The sequence below is a fragment of the Liolophura sinensis genome, chromosome 4 (genome assembly GCF_032854445.1).
Source record: "Liolophura sinensis isolate JHLJ2023 chromosome 4, CUHK_Ljap_v2, whole genome shotgun sequence".
Lineage (NCBI taxonomy): Eukaryota > Metazoa > Mollusca > Polyplacophora > Chitonida > Chitonidae > Liolophura > Liolophura sinensis.
This window is the reverse complement of record NC_088298.1, coordinates 11,459,745-11,472,461: the sequence shown is the minus strand read 5'-3', so window position 1 is coordinate 11,472,461 and position 12,717 is coordinate 11,459,745. Positions and strand designations below refer to the sequence as shown.

At 40.1% G+C, this 12,717-nt stretch overlaps 1 protein-coding gene across 4 annotated transcripts in view; it reads right to left on the bottom strand.

Annotated features, from left to right (window-relative positions):
- LOC135464575 (innexin unc-9-like) overlaps nt 1-12,717 on the bottom strand; it is a 48,874-nt gene that overhangs the window by 9,064 nt on the left and 27,093 nt on the right. For 2 of the 4 annotated variants that reach the window (XM_064742005.1, XM_064742007.1), the window contains 2 exons: nt 8,537-8,655; nt 7,812-7,932 (listed from right to left, as the gene is read on the bottom strand). The gene's annotated coding sequence lies outside the window, so the exon portion shown is untranslated. Of the gene's footprint in view, nt 1-7,811; nt 7,933-8,341; nt 8,503-8,536; nt 8,656-11,204; nt 11,368-12,717 lie in introns of those variants that run through there. The other 2 variants (XM_064742006.1, XM_064742004.1) reach the window with 2 other exon arrangements.

Here is a 12,717-nt window from a genome sequence, read left to right as displayed (position 1 = left end):
CCAGCCGACCCTGAGCGGAGACCGTTTGTATTCCATGTCTACATGCTTTAGCTGTCTAGCCCCAATCTCCTGTCCGCGCAGGTTATACGCTCTGCTTGAATCGGTCGTCATTTTGAAAATACGTTAGCTACGGGGCCACCCACCTGACAGAGTAAAATGGCTGCTAGATGACGGCTGCTTTAGCAAATTTTACATAGATAAGAAGGAATTTACTGCTTGCCGGATGATTTAGGGTAAGGGAAAATAGGTCGTGTTGGAAAACGCGATAAATGCTTTGAAACTTCCCGCGGATACTGACGCAAAGCGTAGGGATATTTGAGAACGAGACTATAATGGCAGGAAATTAAAATCAAGGTTGGACTTCATAAGCTTATAAAATAAAGTAGCGAGGGAGATATAATCGGAGAACTGCTAACCTAGAATATAGAGGAAAATGTCGAAAATTTAAAACAACTATGTGCACAAGTTAATTCTGAGGTTGGAAAGCCACACATAGCTGTCATTCCAGACTGTGTTAATGAACCTTAGAATATAACACTTGTGCTGGAAATTCATTTCAAAGTTAATAAGCAAGAATAAATTTCTGTATAATAAATAGAAATGAAACGCATAAAGTGAGGCAAAAGCAATGCTACATTGCCTCATGTACTTATTTGCGCAGCTAAGTCTTAATCACTTCGCGATGTACCGATTCTTGGACAGTTGTATCACTTGCATCTGATCATTCAACTGATGTAAGACAATAACGGCAGACACATGCGCAGTGGTCAGCATTAGGCTCACGTGATGACGTTAGACACATTGTACTATTATTTTATCGTTGTGCTTATGAATGTGCCATCCTTATGTCTGTCATAACCGTGTCGTTGTCCATGGGCAGTCTTCCTGAAATCACATTAGGCGACCGTGATGGTGAGGTAGAGTACCTCAAAACAGTCTGGTAAGAGCGAGACTACGCTCCCTCTGCTTAACACATTGAGCACGCCAGACTGTAAGCCGCGCAGGTTTAGCCTATGATGTGTTTTCAAAGCAACTCCATATTTACACACCTGTTGAATCTACCTGCAGCCTCGATTAGTGTTTACTTGAGCTCAAAAGATTGTTAAAGTCGTTAGATCCCTCCTTTTTGACCTAACCTTTTAACATTAGTGTACCCGACTGCCCTTATCCCCGTAACGTTGACAACCTTCCCATTTGGCTGTCTGTAGAGTGTAGTCTCTAATCTCCAGACATACAGGCCCACACTTGTCGAAGGCCGAGTACTATGGGATTACGACATTACTAGCTGTGAGCTTAGGCCTGAACACCTGCTCTAAATGCTGCCTTCTGCAGATCAGAATGCCTGCCTGCAACACGTACGTGCACCAAACGTCTTAAAACTGGAGAAATTTTCAATGTTTGTGTCATTTATACATTTGTTAATACTAACATGTTAGAAAGAGCACAGTTAAACAACTAATATCCATCGAATAATCTCTTTCAAAATTAAAGATTAATTATGCATGTAAACATTAAAATTTGTGTAAACTTAAAGACTTTGAAACATTCAGACTGTTTTAAACGTTAAGGTTAATATGCCTCCCGTAAAGATGAATATGCCTCCTTTTAAGGTGAATATGCCTCCCTTTAAGGTGAATATGCCTCCCATAAAGATGTAAGGTACACACTTGTGTATGGCACGCGATCCGTAACCTTCGGAATGATGTCCGATGTAAGCACTTTCACGTCACAGGGGAGAGAGTCCAATCAGGCGAAAATGCACACTGACTCCAAACCACTAGTTTTTTTTTTTTATTATTTTAATTTGATTTAACTAAACTTGTTGTTGTGAATGGTGATCTACTTTTCGGCATGCTGTACTTTATAAGATTGCTTTTGCATGAAATGTTTATAACAAAAGTAAAGCCGGTGCTGATGTCCCCCCATAAAAGATTTATGTACCAAGTTTAAGGATAGCGCTTAGCTAAAGGTGTAAAACAGTCACCATTTGTCCTCATGTAATGCTCCCAGTCAGTCCTACCCCACATAAAGGCCGGTGCGCTTCATAATTACCCTGTTGGACAGCTATCAAATTCCAGCGTATACCAAATAAAAACTTGAACCCGTAAACTCTTAAAATCTTACCCACTTTTCGCAGCTAAAACAGGATCGGGTTTTGAATAGACTATTTAACGGTCGTGACAGTGACACGGTATTGTGAGTGTACGTATCAGACTCAAAGCACATCGCAGTTCGAATTAAAGTTCGTTATACAGGTATTTTCTTAAGGTTTTATAGGTATAATAAGGGTGAAGAATGTTAAAGCTGTTGCACGAAATGACAGCGAAGGTAGTAGTTTCTCCATGTTCATTATTGCTTTTTTTTTAATGAATGTAATGGGCCTAATATTTACTCGTTCATTACAGAGCAGACTGTGTTACTTACAAGGTTTAGTTGTTCTCTTAGCACTTCAGAATGTGTTCCCCACTAAGCAATCAATGTGCATGCCACAGCTGGGGATTTACAGCTACGTTATCTTATCTATTATCGGCACTGTGGACAGGGATTATTCTTATATCATCCAAACCTTTTTAACATTCCCTAATTAATATTAAACCAAGAAGATAGCATCCCTGTGTACAATATACCCATTATGACATGTTGAATTAACATGCGTGGCTTGTATAAATAGGCCCACCCTTATGAACCGCCCTTTTTTTCAAATTAGGGACGTGAGCTATCGGCTTAAACCTATATCACGATGGCGGGCAAGTGAGAATTGTCTACAACACCGAAAGATACATTTTGACAATTTGGGTAAACAGTATCTCCTGAAATACTATCATTGCAGCCAACCTACTTCAGTATGGCAGCCATACTGGAGAACTGAGGTTATACCAGTTCATATTATCAGTACTTCAATATGGCTGCCTGACTATTGTGCTGCCAGGGTGATGGTGTCATGTGCAACCCTTTGAAAACAAGCAGGACCTGACTGAATCCTGTCCTCTTTTAAATTACTTCACTTAAGCCTTCGAGATGAAACAAGTTTTCGTCTTCCTTCTTTTACATAACAGCTCACAAGCACAATTTAACCACTGTACACGGCCATTCGATTTACAGTTATAAAGAATCCACAACTGACCTTGTCAAGCGTTACTTTGATATGAGTAATCGTCTTCGAGAAACAAAGAGAAAACAAAAACACACAGCTTGCTTGTCATTTCCCTGTAGCTGTCAAGGAGAACACTGCAGCTTTGTTCAATGGCGGACAGTTTTAAACCGGTCAACAGCTAACCAGGCCGTAGATGACATCAAAGTTTTTCCGACATTATTCAATGATTCAATCACAGAAGACTTGCTGAGTGTCAGCATAAAAAGTGTAACGTCGTAACCTTTTTGACATGCGAGAAATTCATAATGAAGTCTTGTTTGCTCTCTCTCTCTTTGATCTTTAAAAATTATCAAAGCGTGGGATAAGGTTACATCAGACAGAAATTACCCCGAAACACAGACAAACTGTTCGTGAGATTCGCATATTTAAAACTTGAGCCCATATATATATACCACTTATCTGATTCCTTTTCGCTCTACCAAAGTAAAAAGCGAACGTCCCTGCTTTCGAACCCTGGTAGAGCACGAACCTCAATGAATATAGACCGTACATGGGATGTACCTAGGCTTTGAGCGAGTCTTATTGTGCAGAGTGAATCTTCAGAAAATGACGCTTATTAAATATTATTTCTATAATTTTGTATAAAACCAAAACAAGCAAATATTCCCCTTTTTTTAGTCGACTGGAAAAAATATGTTTGCAAAAAGAAGGGCTGGGGTGACGAATCCTTGACGTATGCCAACAAACGCCTGCACTAAACCAGGTTTACAGATTTAGTCTTATCGATTGTATCCGTGTGCGTTAAAATCCGGAGAACAAGTGCAATCGACCTGAGTGACCCCAGAGCAATCCCAAAAACTGAATTCATCCCTGAAGGCGGAACATATTTTTAACCACAAAGCGAAATTCAGTAATCCCCTGTGATTATCGTAGTCCTTTGCAGACCTTATACTGGAATAAATTAGTATATATTTAGGCAAAAAAAGGCATTAGCCATACAAATATTCATGTATTACTGGCGCCATCCCGGTACAATCCATACTCAACTTTCTGTGCTAACATGCATACACGTAGTTGTAATCAGTGCGGAATCGAACAAAGAAATGTTGGTGCTTCTCAAAACATCATAAAGAATTGAACGGTCGGCCACGTTATGAACCCGATTAAATATTTAGAATTTCGATGAAAAGCTACTGTAAATATCTGAGTTTTCTTTAAACATCGCAGCGTTTCTTACATTTATTTTCAGTTCGGTAACAAAAATCACGACGTGATGAGCCATCTCCACACATGTGTGTTTTTCAATCCTAGATCATTAAGAAGAAAAAAACGCGCCACTAGCTGTGGACACCTGTGGGTTGAGTCCTGTAATGGCTTGCGTTACCCTTATCTCCAACAGCAAACGATCCTTCGCTTAAATATTTGAGAATTACCTCACATCCGGGTACCTAATTTGTCTAGCACATATTTGGATAGCATTTTTATGTCAGGATAAGTTACGTAAATAATTGGCTATGAATTTAGGGTGTGTATGTTACACAAACATTACCAATAAATTTTTTTTTATTTCTTTGTACTCTTCACTCATTTATCATACCGCATTACTCTTTTTTTTTTTTTGATCAATAATTATATCATATAGCGTTAAACGTTACTCATACATGTACCACAGCAGCCACGGATTGCTGAGATCACGAGCAATATTTCTGTCCATCAGTAAAATACAAGCGGTGACAAGGTGTGTTTGGAAAAATAGGATTGTACGATCACCTTGGTTATTTTAACAAACTTTCTCGCATATCTTCCGCACACTAAAACACAAACTGGGGGACAATTGTGTCCCCGTGTCTGAGTCGGTGCTGCTTGTAACCGGATATTGAATACTTAACAATACGCACTTCATATCTCATTCTTTTCCCCAGGGAATGACACGGGATGAAGGGTGTCGAATTGCTGGCCGACAGTAGTAATGATGATAACAATAACTTCATTTAGACTCGTACATTTCTCAGAGCATGGTCAGCATGTGCAACCGACGTGAGCAATCAACAAATGCATTTTGAGCTACTACGGTTGTGTAAGCGCTCCCAAAAGATAAGGCAAAAATAAACTTGGTCGTAAAAAGAAAAAGACAGGTTACTTGGTGAGTTAAAATATAAATGTCCTTTAGAGAAAAGCAATCATAGATTAAATAGTATTTGTTGTTAATGTATGCAATGCATAAACGTATAATATATATGCTATATGCATTATTACACTGCTTGCTCAGAGAATGTCCCGAGATCCCCGTTCCTGACACGCTGTACTTGATGTGGGTGGGGGCACATGTAGTGGGGTGTTTACACAGCATAGGGGAGAGCAAACTAACCCTGGTGATCACCTGTATCTAGTGTTTGCTAAGGTCCTGAACACGTCAAGCTACCACCTGTACTCGCTCACGTGATTGGTTCCTACTCGCTAAGCGTGAGTTCAACTGAAATTGCACCAGTAGGTACAGGTAAAACCACAAGTGACAGACTGGTTGATAGATTGATATATTGACAGTCAGTCTGGGTAAGTGAGTGAATGAGTTTACCATTGGTTAGCTGGTTATTTGATCAAATCACTTAAGAGTTGTTTAAAAGACGCACTCGGCCTTCACTTAATATTTTCACACCAGTGATTGGCAATGGTCACATGGCAGGTTGTTCTTGAATGGATGAGTGAATGAATGTGTAAATGGATGGTTATAGTTTAACGCTATTTGGGTAATACTGGGGCCATTTTGGTTGAATGTGGTTTTGACACGTTGACAGATTAATCTGTCCTGTACCCCCAATTTCGGTATACTGATGGTTTCGTCTCTCGATATCAGCTCTTCAATCTCGAACGTCCATAAATAACGGCGGAATATCGCGTCAGTGAAATCTTTGATACATTTCAGATAAAATAAAATTACAATACTACGTGAAAGACTTGTCCTATTTTCAAAAGATTCAAAGCTTTCAAAAATATCACCACATGCATACAGGTAAGCCCATGTGACTATCGTCTACGAATATGCTAAGTCATACATGAGTAACACTGACTGCACCGGCTAATCCATGCAAACTAGCTGCAGCTATCTCGCTCACTGCATGAAAGTGTCAGAGATTGTGTTGTGTGCAAAAGGCCTTCATCTGGGGCATTTCGAGGTCACCAGGTGGCCATATCTTCGATCTACTTTCTGCACATGCGCCTACATGTGAAATAACACATGACCGTGCTCTGAACGATATGTGTATTCTTGGGGAAAAGTGCAATATTGCTGTATGCATGCATATTGTGTCTGCCTCAGTCCGTAGCCTGTAGCAAGTATACAGCATTTCTGACTACTTGAAATGGTAGAACGCGTATTTGTATGAGAAGTAATGCTATAAGATAATGCAGCGAAATACAGAGTGTGAGAAAGCTTTTCTATGCAAGGTTCATAAAACTAGTCAGCTCTTTTATTCTTTAATTAACTAAGCTGACAAACTAATTACGTTTTGAATTCTGGACCTACTTTAACTAAACTTTAAAACTTTATGAACCCGTTTCATGTCATTCCATTTTTCACGAAAAAAAAAGTTATCATGAGTTTTGGGAAAGTTCACGGTATTGTTCTTCATGTCTTGGATTGCTCTGCCCAGTATAGGTCTAAAATCCAGTATGTCTCAGCCAGGTCCCTAATAAGATATGCTCCCTCTTAAAACGGTCACCCATAAATATACCCTGACATGAGCTGTTACAGCACGGCTGTTTATTCTCGTGATACAACAGCCTAGGACCCCTGGTAAGGTGAATCCGCTGCCATAAATGTGACAAGAGTACGTGACAAGCTCCGTCATAACCCAGACTGGGCCAGTTACGTCAGCGTGCACAACCGTTCGTTGACAAATAACTTGGACATAGTGCTAGCCAGGCTTACACACAACACCCAACCTTTGAGCAATGTTTGACTTCCGTAAATAAAAAATAGTGGAAGCGGAAAATTACCTGCCGTTTTGTGAATGTTTTGCTTTGGAATGTCCTCCTTAACAAGGATAATAGGGAAACTACCTCGTACCTCGGAGATCACGGTTCAGGATGTTAAGCCCGGTTAAAAATGACACATGAGAAACAAAATCAAATGAAACAATCCCGAAATACCAGTAGAAATAAACTGAGTCATAATGTAACAATAATTGCGAAAAGGCGGTCAGATTTCCTAGAACCGAAGAAAGATGGTCGAGGACAAAAGTAAGCGTTTCAGCTTCATCGTGTCCTACCGGAAGTGCTTCCGGCCCTTCTGAGAGTAGCAAAATCAGAGATCTATGTGTCCTAGCTGTGCTTGTCAATCTGTCACTCAGTCAGTCACGCTGTCTGAATGAACACCGTGTAACGACAACAAACAATTCAAAGTAAAACTTTAAAAAAAATCAAATAAACGAATACATGAGTATTGCTTAAGAATATACACACTGTTAACACAGCAACGAGTGCGCGCGTGCTTAAGCATGTAACGTATACATGGCGCTCTGCTATCTGTCTGCAAAGCAGCAATGAATAAAACCACAGTGCCATTTTGTCAAGTTCGTTATAAATTACCACCCCTTGGCATTAAGTGGTATGTAAGTGTACCAAAGTGCTCACAGTAACGTTCTGGCGCATGCTAACACCAGGATTTTACGTATCGGATTTGTAACTATAGAATACTGCCATTACATACTAAACTTACCTTATAACTTACGGCGTCCGATCTGTTAAAATTGAATTTTAGTCATGCGTAGCGATTTTCTCCAGACACCGTCGCTTTCGTAACGAATATGCCAAGGAACTACAGTCCTGTTTAGCTGGGTCTGAAAAGTTAACAGAAACTCTTTAGTGGGGAAAAGGTCTAAACACGCAGGCATAAATATCAGCAAAGTCAAGTGATGAAACAGTAAGTCTGGAGAAAGAGAAAAAAAGTCTTTCACTGAAGTTTCAAAGAAAATGTCGTCAGATTTTTCAGAGCTGCCTGTAAGCATGTCGCCACAGGGTGTAAAGAAGCCGGAGGCAGTCCAGTAAAGCTAGCATGCGATTAGGACAAAATCCACATCCTGAGTGGCATGTATGCACAGTAGAGCTTCAAAATTTACAAACATGCCTTAAAATATTATATTCTGCATGACGAGAGATGGTCACATTTGCCTGTACTCTCTATAGTTGAAACAGGCTTGTTACAGCGTGTGAGTACCGATAAGTAGATCAAACTTTCAATTGACTTACAGAGATTAGGTTCTGAAAGTCATCCAAAGCAGCCACTCTGATGTGGTATGAAAAGTCAACCACTCTAGTTGTTTAACTTGTAGGTCACAATCGCAGCTGTAGGACGACGGGTCTGCTTCCTTTCTGACTACCCTCACTCCCTCTCTATAGAGTTAAGTTTACGGATGACAGCACGGTGACTGTCACATCGCTTACCCAGTTAAAAGTTGACAGCCAGCAAACTGCAGTGAGCTGTCAATCAAATCAACCGTCCGTCCAATCGGATGTTTCGCCACTCCCAGTCTCGTTCAACAGCAATCGGTGCGCCCGGGAATCTGTATTAAAACAGAAACAAGACTCAATGCAAATATGCAACTCACAGCCCATATTGATTCAGACGGATATCTATGCATTCCTTTGTACTGACCTGCTTCTCGTGATAAAGCCCGCTTGGGGCTGTCCAAAAATAAATATACCTGACCCTTCTCATACATTCTTCCATCGATAACAAGTAAAATCTGGAGAGTTAAAACAGAACAAAACTGGACAGCACTGACCTCGCAATGTCCATACAACTCTTGATTGACAGTGAAAAGACAGACAGCCATTTTATAAAACTTGTCAGACACCTTCAGTTACGCGACAATCTAACAACCATATTCCGACAAAGTTTCCATAAACTTTTTCAAAACCCAGAAATACAAAAGACATAATTTTTGCACATAAACCATGTTTAAATACATACTTTTTACACGAGTAGGGTGATTACATGCTATTTATAACTTAAACTAGACATGTACCTCATCGACCTGAAAATGTTATGACTGGTCACTGGATACGTCAGTTCAGAACAAGACAGATAACATTACAACAGCTTTCACGGTATTCGCTGTGCTTTCATGCACACTGTCATCAGGCATATCGACGGTATACTGACGCATACTGCAGCTAAACTTTCATCACACACGTTACTGCTAAACTTTCATCACGCATGTAGCAGCTAAATTTTCATCAGGAAAGTTGTAGTTAGTAATTTCACCATATACACTTTAGCCAAACTTTCAGCATATCTTAACTTTCTCTACGCATTTTGTGGCTTAAATAACATTCGCCAAGTTAGCTCATCAAAAATCACAACTGTGAATCGATGTTTCGTTAGATGTAAATATGGTAATGCCCAGCACTGTCTGTTTCAAAGACGTACACTGTAAAGACGACTGTTTCTTAAAAGGGTATCTAACATGTGACGTTACAGAAAACATGTATGTAGGGAGACGTCTTCGACAATTACATCAGCCGTTGGTGCGCCATTAAATATACATGGCGGAGTTGCCCTAGATGTAAAACCAGTACCTGGGATAAGACGTGTATAAATAGCCCGGTAAAAACTATCCAGACGATCTGGTACATGATTGTACACCTACATGTAAATACACACCAGTTTATAAGCCATGTAGCCGGCTTTTCAAGTCAAATGCCACGTATACCCTTCAGCAACTAATCGCTTAGCGTTAACAAACTGGCCTCAGTTACAGGTTTGACATTTTAATAAGAATGTGAGATGAGCATGGACAACCTGGCTAACTGAATTGTTAAGATTTATAATGAACTGCAATGAATACATGACAAGAGAATGCATAATACATTGTATTACTACCTTTATGCATGTAGTGCAGGGTAATCCAAACCATGCACATATTATGTATTTAGGTTAGCTGGATTATTATGATGTCCTAAGTGATGTTGCCCAACAGTTCAAAGTTGCTAATTATTTATTTATTTATTTGATTGGTGTTTTACGCCGTACTAAAGAATATTTCACTTATACGACGGCGCCCAGCATTATGGTGGGTGGAAAACCGGCAGAGCCCGGGGGAAACCCATGACCATCCGCAGGTTGCTGGCAGACCTTCCCACTTACGGCCGGAGAAGAAGCCAGCATGAGCTGGACTTGATCAAAGTTGCTACGTGATGCATTTAACCTAAGAAACAGGGGGGCGTCACTTCAGCAATTCCAATAACATTCCCATTTTTGACAGAAATGCTTGTCGATGGCGTAACTTTTCCTGCTCAATGGCGGCTCGGGTCCAAGCTGAACTGACCACTCATCCCTTGTTAAATACATGCGTACTACGCTACATATTACTACACAAATCGTCGTGGCAAAGAATGTGATAAACAAGAGGCCGCGCAACTTGGACCCCAGTTACTTCAGGCGGGAAAGGTTCCTTATTTTGACGTTTGATGGCGCACATAAACATTTGATGTGTGTAAACAACCTTCTTGTCAACGTTAAATGGCAGCTATGAGTAAGTCAAGCATAGACATATCTCGTTGAAATTAAACGTTGACAAGCAAATACTAACAATCAAACAGAAATTAAATAAACAAACAACCACTAACTAACAAACAACCACTAACCAACAAACAAGCACTACAATAAACAAACCAGAACCCAAACACTGACAGTCATGAAGACAACGTATTCTTCGTTACAGTCAAAACTTTAAACAGTACGCACTAAAACTTTGTGACTAAAACCCGAGACACCAACAGACTTTTATTTACAGTTCCTTTACATGCACATGCGTGTTAGGCATCCCCAAAAATGCAATTGTAACGCATGACGTCATAACCAACACTGATCGTCTGCACGCCGGATTTCATAAAAACAGTGCTATAAACATTTTCGGGGATAACACTTTTTTATCTGCACACATTATTCACAGATAGTTGACAAATTTTCTCTAGCTGTGACATATGTGCAGCCTCATATTTGTCCATTATAACTAATTTGTATAATGAAACATTAATTATGTCTCATATATTGCTTCTCTTTCTCTTAACGGCAAACTCAAGGGAAAAACACATACACAAAACTTACGTCTGTTTTCATAGGCCACGTCAAATGATGAGCCATATGTTTAAAATGGCAGTTCTGAATTCTCGTCTCTCTTAAACCTTCATAGAGATCTCCGCGTCTTTATATAGAATGATGTAGGTTTGCAAACAGCGTGACGCCTCAAACCATTCAGAATGACACTGTCCTACAAAATGTTCAATGAAAAAAGTAGGGTGGGAGTAAGCCTAATGATAGGAGAAAGATTATCTCTACACGACTTAAAGTCAGCATTTAAGCTGGTTATATCCCCGTGGGTGGGCCGGCAAAGCCAGAGTTAAAAGTTAAGATACTACAACAACAACAAGATGGACAAGCGGACAGACGGATCACTGACACACGGGCTGATTACAAAACAAGCCATGTTGCCAAAAACCACAAAACGAAGCAAGCCACAAGTTGGCATACCCTACGTGCTTTGTTTGTTTAGCCAGGACAACAACAAGGGATGTAAAAATAAACACCCAAAGACGACGAACAAGAAAAATGACAAAAAAAGTACAGTCTGCAGTCTGGGTTGTGTGTTGTTTATGTCACGGATCAGACTGATGAAGTCTGTGTTACACAACAGTCAGCCGTCTCTAACGAAATTTTCACTTTCCTGTTCTCTTTACAATTAAGACCGTCCACGCCTGTCTCTTAAAGGCCTCTCGACAATCCCATAATTAACAAATGCATAATGACCCTAAAACAGGGCTATATAGGTATGCATGTACACAAGTATACACAAGCATCCACAAAGTGTACGGTGTTCTAGAGTTGAACACTACCTTCACCATTGTAGCGTATTTCATATTCTTCATAACGCTATATAAGTTACACGAACGTTGATTTCTATGTGTTATGACTCCACGGAGTGTACAATGACAAAAGTAACACACGTTAAACACACACGTATCATGGTCCAAAAAAGACATAAGTTAATTTTCTTCAAAGTCCTACATTAGAACATTTTACACATACCTTAACGGTCAGGTTTACGAAAGGAAACAAACTAGACAGAACCCAGGGCAAACTAGACAGAACCCAGGGCAAACTGGACAGAACCCAGAGCAACCTAGACAGAACCAACAACCTGGACAGAACCCAGGGCAACCTGGACAGAGCCCAGTGCAAACCTCGCGCGGTAAAATCGCGGCATTTCTCCAGAAACAAAACAAATCACCAGATAAAATTACAGCCCAGTTAGCGACAGTCGGATTTGAACATGCGACCCTCAAGAGAATCGGCCAGGGGCGGTTTCAAACAACGTACATTTTACCTCGGCACACAGTTCTGGTATGTATCTTTTGGTTCAAATGATTTTATGTACTTTATTTAGCTATTAATTTGTTCTTCAACTGCTCGGTTTTCCACATAGCATATAGGCGGATAGTATAAATAGTCATTGTGTTAGCAAGTACAGCATAAACATACAGCGTAAGCGAACGGTGAATCTCTCATCACAATCTTCCTTTGACAACCGTGGCGCGCCAAATTGATATTGACATAACTTGGC